This window comes from Sinohyriopsis cumingii, chromosome 4 (genome assembly GCF_028554795.1).
Source record: "Sinohyriopsis cumingii isolate HCF-2022 chromosome 4, ASM2855479v2, whole genome shotgun sequence".
Classification (NCBI taxonomy): domain Eukaryota; kingdom Metazoa; phylum Mollusca; class Bivalvia; order Unionida; family Unionidae; genus Sinohyriopsis; species Sinohyriopsis cumingii.
This window is the reverse complement of record NC_142964.1, coordinates 143,561,213-143,571,507: the sequence shown is the minus strand read 5'-3', so window position 1 is coordinate 143,571,507 and position 10,295 is coordinate 143,561,213. Positions and strand designations below refer to the sequence as shown.

At 38.3% G+C, this 10,295-nt stretch overlaps 1 long non-coding RNA gene across 1 annotated transcript; it reads right to left on the bottom strand.

The window, feature by feature from the left end:
• Positions 1 to 441: 441 nt before the first annotated feature.
• Positions 442 to 10,071, bottom strand: LOC149802237 (uncharacterized). The gene is made up of 3 exons (XR_016420797.1): positions 8,975 to 10,071; positions 7,307 to 7,471; positions 442 to 2,816 (listed from the first exon to the last, which is right to left on the bottom strand). It is a non-coding gene; the product is annotated as an uncharacterized LOC149802237 (long non-coding RNA).
• Positions 10,072 to 10,295: the final 224 nt, after the last annotated feature.

The following is a 10,295-nucleotide window of genomic DNA, read 5'->3' as shown; positions in this document are numbered from 1 at the left end:
TACTAAATAGTAAATAGAGCTGGTTAATGGATTATTGTGATTTTTGTCCTTTTTCAAACATTAAAAAAATTTATTAACATTTTCTACACGCCACCATTTATAGAAGTTCATATTTCTAAACATAAGCCACTGTTGCTATTTGTCTTATAAGGTCTCGCGATTGTAATAACCATGCATACATATCAATTACACCTGTGTATTACTTTATTTACGTAGTCACTACCACTGCCCGGGGATGTAAAATAGACCCGACGCGCCCTCACGAATGTCGTACTATGCGACTAATGACGTGGTTAGCGTGCGACTCGCGACCAAAAGAGAATGGGTTAGATTCCTACGTCCTTGAGCAATGCACTTAACACTTAACTCCATCTGCATCGGCACTAAATTACCTACTTGTGTTATAAAAAAAAAAAAAAAACACAAAAATAGTCACTCGACACAGATCATGTTCGGAACTGAGACAATACTTAAGCATTCGCGCCGTGCGCGCGCGCGCGCGTGTGTGTGTGAGTGATTCCTACACTATTATCATCAGTAAACCTTTATTGCCCCATTATTTGCCTTCAGTTCAACCAATGTGATTAGGGCGAAACACTTTCATTAGTGCTGACTTTGATTTATGAAATAATATATTTGGGAAAAGCGAGAGGATATGTCGTCTGGATAGAACGTTTCGGGATTTTGCAGTGGTCTTCAAAGTTTTTAACTGTAGCCGGTACTAAATACGACTTTATGTCCTATTTGCAGAGGCAAAGAAGGCTCTTGTCACATGTAACATTTTACAGAGCTCAAGCGTTTCAAATATCGATAAGAAATATTGACCATTTTTTACTAATCGTGCATAACCGATTAGCAAAAATACATTTTATTTTACATGTTATAGGTATGTGTAATAGCAAGGTATAGTGCACGCACGATATGACGATAGAGCGTAAAATAAGTCTATCATCGTTGAAAACTTCTTTGTGAATCCTTAGGATCGTGCCTCGAATGTATGCTGATTGCTAATATTAGGTCCAACCTCGGCTATTTACAAAACAAGGATTGACCGAATTGCTGAGAATGCATCGAACTATTTTTTTTCATTGCAACTTTTCTGTCTATCCTACGGTTTGCTGGTGGCCGGCCTACTGTGGCAAGATAATATCATAGGCCAGTAGCTTGTAAATTCTGTGTCTCCCGATTAGTTAGTTTTGATCGTGTAGTGGAAAGTAGCGGAGAACATGCGAGACAGCGAGCCAGACTAGTGGGCGCGGTGCATCGTGGGAAAGAACTACAGAGATTTAATACTTTCAATAAGATGGATGATGCTAGTTCTATGCCAATCTGATTAAAATCTGATCTCCACTGTCCTACGTGAAGTTCTGACATCGACTGCTAAGGGGTCACGTTCTGGTGACTATTATTACCATAATTGCTAATGTTATCAGCCAGTCAGTGAAGTCTTATATTTTCGCGTTTGGGATATTGAGCAGTATGATCGAAGAACATCAATGTGCGCCCTATGATTTGATTCACTCTCAGATTTCTGAAAGCTGCATTTCCATTGGCTAATTCAAAGGTCTCCAAGATTTGACCCCTAAGCGGTCGCTTTCAGACATTCGTGTAGGACAGTGGAGATTAAATTTAATCAAATTTATCCCCTGCAGCCTCACGAGTACCGGAAGTGTGACGCGATTGTCAGCGAATTCGTACGATCAAATCAATCAGAGAAATAGCCAAGATGATCCGAATAGATTGTGGTGTCTTCTCTGGCGGTGAACAAAGTTAATAATGTTTCTGCAAATTACCACGCTGGCATACATCCGAAGCTTATTTATGTTTCGCAGAAATGGCACAGGTGGTCTGAATGGTCAATCGTTTCCATAATGTTGAGAAATTCTCCGAAAACAGTTCAGTACAGTCCTTTATTTCGTTTGATAAATAATGGTACGCTTGAATCTCTCAATTTCCTATCCAGAAAAGCAAACTCAGGCTGGAATACCTCTGTTTGGCTTCATCGTGATTGCGATGCTTGATGGTGGGTATGACAGCAAACATGTCCTTTAAATCGACGCTTCGTCGAAAGTAAACATGGTGCATTTTCTGTTTTAAAAATACATGTTAGCACGTTAATGAGCAGAATGATTCGAATTAATTTTCAAACAGGAAAGTAAATAAACGCGTGACACCAATACCAAATATTAACACTCGACCAGTGACTGTATAATGCTGATAGTAACGATACTTGTTTTTACTTCGATGAATAGAATGTTAGAATATGTTATCCTAAACGCAAGTAGTAATAAATATGAACTTCACTGCAAACTTGGTGCATCCCGGTATCCCATCACAAAATGCACAAGCAAAAAAAAAAAAAAAACATGTTGAGAGCAGATTTAGATCTGTTACAACTTTCAAAATCGAAGCTGTTTGCAATATTGTTTTGCGGAAGCTTGATGAATAGGAAGTTCTATCACTGGGGAATATCAGTTTTCTGTAACCAAATGCACATTATATAATAGTTGCTGTCCATTCGCTTTGTCGTGGATTTTTGCTCCAATGTTACGAAATCTTTTAAAAAGCATTTTGAAAACAGTAGAAAATGCTCTAAGATAGCTTCCTTTCTGTTAATATCAAATCACGACCCTGGATATTACCATTTGCACCAACTCCTCGCGCAAGAAAAATTAAATTGCAATAAAGTCACAAGTCAGATTCAGATGCACGGTGGCAGGCTTTCGTGTCAATGACGGTATTCTGAGAAAAACCACTGCTGAGACTGGCTGAGATTCCGAGTATTCCCTGGTGATCTTTTAAAGTTCAATCTGGAACTAGAATTACACAAAATTATGTAATTTTACTCCCAAGTTCAATGAATGTTTAATTACAGAGGCTATTTGCTATTAGCAGGCTATTTGCTATTAGCAGGCTATTTGTTACATATAATAGTGCAGGATTGTGATATCAATTTCACTAATAAACATGGGTGGACGAATATTGATATATGACTTGACTTTAGACAAAGGTGAGTTTTTTTTCTTCTTTTGTCTCTTCATCTGGTCCAGAGAGTGAGAAATCTTTGAATACTTTCGCAGTAAAGCCATTTTCAAAACACGCAGACTAAAGCATGAACCTGTCTGTAATCCAAATGTCATATGTAGCACTTCTGGAATGAAGCAGTTTTGTAGATGCTTAACGTAAGGCAGTTCGATGCTCCTTTAAATCGGAAGAAGTAGCTGGTGAGGCAAATCTAAATGTCGAAAGTTCTAGAGATATCCATACATTTTCATGCAATAGGCGCCAAATATTAAAGGCATTGGTTTTAGTATATTCAAGGGAGAGTACTCAAAATCGAGTTGTACGATGAAGCATTACACTGAATGGTGACCAATATTTGCAAAAGGGAAAGCAATGCAAATCAGGATGTGTTTTGGGCGATGTTCTGACAATAAATATATTTGATTTTGATCACTGACGTGCCATTTTAACGACTTGGTTGTTGTCGTGTGACGCCATTGTTCTAACCGGGTGTAACCGAGCCTTACCCTCAGTTATGGAATCGGGGCAAGAAGTGGAAAGGCTAACGCACCGGGACACAAGCACGAGGTCAACGTGAAATATAATCCTTAAATACACACATGCAAATAATAAGAAATATTATTTTTAATTTTTAAAGCGAAATAGCGTACATTTAGAGTAACATAATTTCCGTATCTAGTTCAGCCGAAGCTATTTTTGGCGCTACAACTTGTTTTAGGTCATTAAATGTCGAACATAAAAGCTCATTTGGACACTAGGAAAGCGTGTCACTACAGAAGTACAAACTAGCGTGAGTACGATATGTATAACACTAGGTAAAGCACAGTTGTACAACACTGCAAATACAACCCAATGTTAAAGATATATATAAGGTTCGAGCACATCTATCTAAAAATAGACCAATGATAAAGTTATATACAAGTCTAGAGCACAAATTTACAATACTGCAAAAACAACCAATGCTAATAGGAAAGGCGTACATAAAAGTGGGATAATACAAAAATATTTTATATAAGAATTCACTTGTCATATTATAAACCTTCATATTGTATGATAATGAGGCACACAAAATATATTTTTATGTACAATTTGAACGATCAAGATAGTTGTTGACAGTATACTTAAAATGGGAGAATGCACACATGCGCATGTACATTTAAATCAAACCGTTCATCCCGTTGAAAAAATGACATGTATAGTCGAAGATTATTATTATTATTATTATTATTATTGCAATAATTTTATTCAAGCTAAGTGCATTTTCTTTCCTTCTTACCAGGAACCAACCATGCAATGAAATGCCGGGATTGACCTAACTTCATAAAGCTAATGCTAACGGAATGAGGAAGTTTTGGTACGTCTCAATTTTCTTCTTAGAATAGATAAAGAAGTTGTGTGTCTTTCCTGGAATGTAAATAAACAAGTCGATCTTGGCCCGAATAGGGAAGGAGTGTACGCAAGGACAGGACAAATCTTAACACGCTGAAGTGGCTTTGAATGCTCAGGTGCCGTGCCCTGCAATCAAACGAAAATGGAACGCTGAACGAAACATCGCTGGGCAAGTAACTTTGTTCACTCCTTGCTGAATCTTTCACAAGAGTATCGTTCAAAATGGATGAGTTGGAGCGGTCATAGCGGGAGCTGGAGTTATCGTGGGATGAGCTGGAGTAACTGCAGGATGAGCTGGATGGATCGTAGGGTGAGCTGGAGGAGGGGACAAGCTGGAGCAATCGATAATTGGTTGTAATAGGGAATAATTCTATCAGGAAACAGTTTCTTAAGGTCTTCCATCAAAATAAGAAAATTGTCTTCGCTGAACCGCGGTAAATTTCACTGACTTTATTATTTCATACAAGTGCATCGGCAATTTTGCTAAAATAAAAAAGACTGATCATTCCAGCTTACCTTAAGATCTCTCCAGTAGGCCCTATGCCTTCTCCAAAGCTTACCCTGCGATTATCTCCAGCTCACCTACGATCGCTCCAGCACATTCATTTTTAATAAAAGAGAATAATAATCGATAAACTTAACTAGAAGACATATTTATAATCCAAACGTGAACAGACCTGCTGTTTGTAATCAGTTATGTATGCATGCATGTATGTATGTATGTATGTATGTATGTATGTATGTATGTATGTATGTATGTATGTATGTATGTAATGCATTGTTTAAAATAGCAATAAGCGTTCATCAAAATCTAAGCTTAAGTCAACATTTTGTTTTTTCAAAAGCTTCAACTTACTCCAACTCGCACTATGTATATATATATATGTGTGTGTGTGTGTGTGTGTGTGTGTGTGTGTGTGTGTGTGTGATCGAATGATTTAAGGTCCGAATGATCCAAGGCTCTGGATGAACGAGTGATCCAAGGCCCCAGCTTGCCGAGTGTTCCAAGGTCCCATCTGATCGAGTGGTCCAAGGCCCTGGGTGACAGTGATCAAAGCCCTGGGTGACCGAGTGATTCTTGGCCCCAGTTGGCCGAGTGATGTGAGGTGCATGCCTTTACAAATCAATCATACATCTCACCTTTGTTAGTGTGAGTTCGAGTCTCGGCTAGACTAGCGTGGGTGTTTGAGAAAGCTTTTCCATAACTACCATTAGATCGGTGGTTGTCCCCGAACTCTAATTCCACGAAAATATACTGACCGCAATATATAGCCTATCATGTGAGGACAAATGGCGTCAAACCCCACAAATCAAGCAAACAGAAATAGTCTCTATATTACAGCCTCCTTGTCATTTTGTGCCCTCGCGTTGTCCCCAGTATTGCGTAATATTGTGCAATCACTCACGCCAGGCCATAACAATCTGATCTGATTTCAATCAGATTGCAGGCCACTGCTGATAGCTTGGCTATTGGTCCAAGTTCAAGAGATAGGGAGGTACTGAGATTGATTGACATTGTGAAGTGGAGCTATTAATTTGCACTTCGATTCAAGATTTCAATGGTCGGTTAGAAAAAATTTGTTTTATAACATTCACTTCTACTTTCTTGTCGTTGTTGAAATGATCTTGCTGTGGGCATAACGCCATTTTTCAGCACAAGATAGGCTGTAAAGTGGCCACCGGTGTAACTATGGATAAATAGCTACCATGACATAGCCTCTACGAAGTGATCCTATACCTTGCGATGGAGCAAATAAAACCCCTATCAAGAAAGAGTTATTCAATGCATGGGGTATTTACTACGTTGCGTTTCCAAGTAAAAATGCAATGCCTTTTCCTTATATGGCACACGAAGAAAAAAAAAAACAAGCTAAAACCGGAAGCAGATATTTAAAAAAAACAATATGGCGGACGATCCAAAAGAAAATATCGGATGAAGTTCAACGTTATTGTACTCGTATATTTATAATGAAATTGATCGATTGATCGGTTCAGGTATTAAATAAAATGACTGTTTAATTTCATTCAGTCTGTGCATGTAAAATCTTAAAACGTTTTGACAAGATGCTTAAAAGCGTTGGGTGTTATATAAAGGGAGAGAGAGAGAGACAGACAAACAGAGAGAGAGAGAGAGAGAGAGAGACAGAGGGTGAAAGAGTCTCGATTAAGTTTCCCGTCCACGAAATTGGGGTTGTTTTACCCAAATCCGCATTGGATACGTACTCCTCACAGATGGGCAGTGGTAGTCAGCGAAGCTGAACAAACTGGGTTACCTCCTTTTTGTCTACCTATCTAACTAACCCCCTCTCTCTCTCTCTCTCTCTCGCTATATATATATATATATATATATATATATATATATATATATATATATATATATATATATATATATATATATATATAATGCTGGAAAATGGAATAGAATTCGGTCACACGCTTTATGCAGATCGGAATCCCATCTAAGGCATTGTGATATCATATTATTTGCACTAATTCAGTAAACGAAATTTCTCAAGTAAGTTCACTCTTAAGTTAGGGATGTTTCGGTTAAGAATAAGTCACAACAATTGATAAGTCGAGATAATGAACTCTGTAATGGTGACTGACTTTAAGGCCATTTTGTAATCAAAGTACATGTGTATATAATGGCGGCTACTGAAATATAAATGAGGAGTTTTACCAACCAATGGCGGAAAGACTCCATTTTCTTTTCTACATTGTTTTCTGTATCTTATATACGGTTTGCAATAAAATTGTTACATCCCGTCAAAAGAAAATATCGGCTCAGACCTCTCCGGTGGCATAGTAGTTAGAGCGTCCGCCTCGGATGCGGGATGTCGTGGGTTTGAACCCCAGCCGAGTCATACCAAAGACTTATAAAAATGGTACTCACAGTTGCCTCGCTTGACACTCAGTATTATGAGGCTAAAGTTAGGACTGGCTGGCCTGGTATCAGGATAATGTGGCTGGGTGGGGCATGTTGCTACGTATCTGCGGCATGATGCCCCAGTGCTAGACCACTATAATCTGTCACACTGCAGACATCGTAGCGATATGACTGAAAAATGGTTAACGCTACGTGAAAAATACAAAACACAGAAACACACACACACACACACACACACACACACACATCTATATATCTCAGATATGTTCGATTTCATCTAATTTTGGGAGAAATTAATTATCTCAGCTAACCTGATTGGCCAGTATGTATTTAATTTTGTACGTTTGCTACCTAATCTGTCAGTACCGTCTTGGAGTCAATGTCTTTGCACTCAGTTTTGACGTTGTTATTTAGAAAACAGTGTTTGACCTATATAATGACCTGCGTCAGAAGCCTATCGCGCCTTAGCACTAAATTCAATATACCTACTTACCTACTTCATGAACTTCATAAACCATCTAAAGCAGTGTCTTATCACGCGCCGACATAGTCAGGTCATTGAGGTTAAATGGGATCTCAACTGAATTTTTAACCCTAAATTCTGGATCTGTTTATGATATTAGGATGGCATCCTAGATCCATAGGAAATTACTTTTTCCATCTCAAAGTAGTCTTTTGCTGAAAATTAACAATCATTGTTGGTTTCATGTCCCGCATGGTGTACAAATCAAATACGAAAGATTGTAAATAAAGAAACCTATATTTGTTGATTATATATAATTAAACTCTTTGTGATCTGGTGTTTGCGACAGGCAATATAGGTATATGAAGACCACTGGGTTACATTGATTTTCGGCCAACTCATTTTATAGCTTGCAAATAATTAATGCGGTTTCTCCTTCTTCTTCTGTTTATTCTTCTTCTTCTGTTTCTTCTTCTTCTTCTTCTTCTTGTAGTATTCATTGCATATCGTCCTCAACATCGCCACCATCATAATAACCACCTCACCCACCCCGTATAGACACGTAATGCGTTTCCTTTTTTGTTGTGCTATTCGTTTGATCCCATATTTTCTGAGTCACTGCTAAAGATGTGACTTTATCCGTTGACTTCACTCAGTTTGCGTGAATGTAGCGTGACTAATTTCTCTTTTTCCTCCAAGAAAATGTCTGTTAACTTGCTAAATAGCATGAATGTTGTCCAAGATTCTTCTGACCTTTTGCACCCGGTGTCAGATATCTTAAAAATCGAAATTACCGTCGGTTATTTTCCTACATAAGTGTGTGTTATGTAATCCTCTGACCGCCGACAAGGAAAATGTAAGCTGGCCCAGTTTGTAAACAGTGTAATAACTTAGCTGCTGTACAGACTTGTTAGAGTGAGGAAATATTCTTTACTTAGGAACGATAAGCTAACGTTTTTAATATATCAATTCTCTAAGCAGGTAGGATTTGATAAAAGGTCCCGTAATTCTGCTAGCCCTATGTAAAGCGACTACCACTATTTGGTTAGCGTGGTTTCGGCAAATTCTATATGTTCGATAGGGGGCGTGGTTTGACCACCCACCCCAACATAACTGTTACAATACCTAACACGGACTGGAAAACGTCAGAGTAATAATCAAACAAACAAGAGCGTAAAAATAGTAAAGCGAATTAAAAAGGTAAGTCATACCTGTATCGGTAGGTGGAGTGATGAACGAAAATGCTTTATCACTGTTATGAATGGATCAAACTGAAGTGAAATTCCAATTCTGTAAAGGTGCTTTATGTTATCGTGCGTAATATTACAGAAATGTGATGTACTTTTATTAATTTTAATCATGACTTACGTAGCTATGACTATTGTAACACGAAAGCAATGCAATTAAAATATCGAAGGTAACGCAACAAAAGAACGTCATATCCCGTGATTAAACCTAATGAACCAGGTTTAGCGTTCTCCAGCTTGGTTAGATGACATACAGTATGTACTCACTTTAAAGTCGAGTCAAAAATCAAACAACAAAGATCTTGATTTGCTGTAGCATAATGCGCCAGCAGATCAAGGTCTATGTTGTTTGTTTTACTGATTACTTCTAACAAAACTACACAGACCCGGATCTGCAGGCGCATTATGCGACCGCAGATCGGGGTATGTGCAGTTGGCAGTTGGACTCGTAAGCGAATGAATAAGGTTCACCGTCAAGAAGCGTGTGTGCAGTCGTTTGTGACAAGCAGGAACCAGTTTTTCTAGATGAGATGAGTGCCTCCAGAACTAATGAAAATATATCGACGCAGGCCCTAACGCATCCAGCTACTAGTCAATAATTATTTGAAAAAAGGGTACAAAACAAAATGCAATGCAATTTTTACCCTAGTCGTTATATAAAATAACCTCTAGTCTTGTCATAAAGATTGTATGTATTCTACTTTTCTGATTGCGCAAAAATCATACCTGCCTTCTAATTGTCCCACCCCACCCGTTAATATTAACACGCTTAATCCCCTCCCTCAAAGAGCTTAACTTAACAGAGGAATTTGTATCTGTCAGAATAGTTTTGATTTGAATGTGGAGTGGAGTATTTTTTTGTTTTTGTGCTTTTGGGTTTGTTTTCTTCCCTTGCCTTTTTTTCCTGACGAAGGGACCATCTCTGCTGGCATGAGCAATGTGTGTCACGGTGAACTACAACGGAGTGAAATCTGCATTTATCTCAATCGTCTGATAGCTCTGTGTGTGTGTGTGTGTGTGAGAGAGAGAGAGAGAGAGAGAGAGAGAGAGAGAGAGAGAGAGAGAGAGAGAGAGATTGTTCATGTAGTTAAATACACATATAGCTAGGTATGTAGCTTCTAAGCTTGATATATTAGTAGGTAGTTCGATTTTGTCAGTTGACTCTCTTAACTAAAGGTTGCATCTTTCATAAGTTTCCGAATTACAGAATTCCAATAGACCGGTAATAAGTTCGATCGCCAGCATACCGTTGCATAATCTGGTGCCCAGACAAAAGCTCCAAATA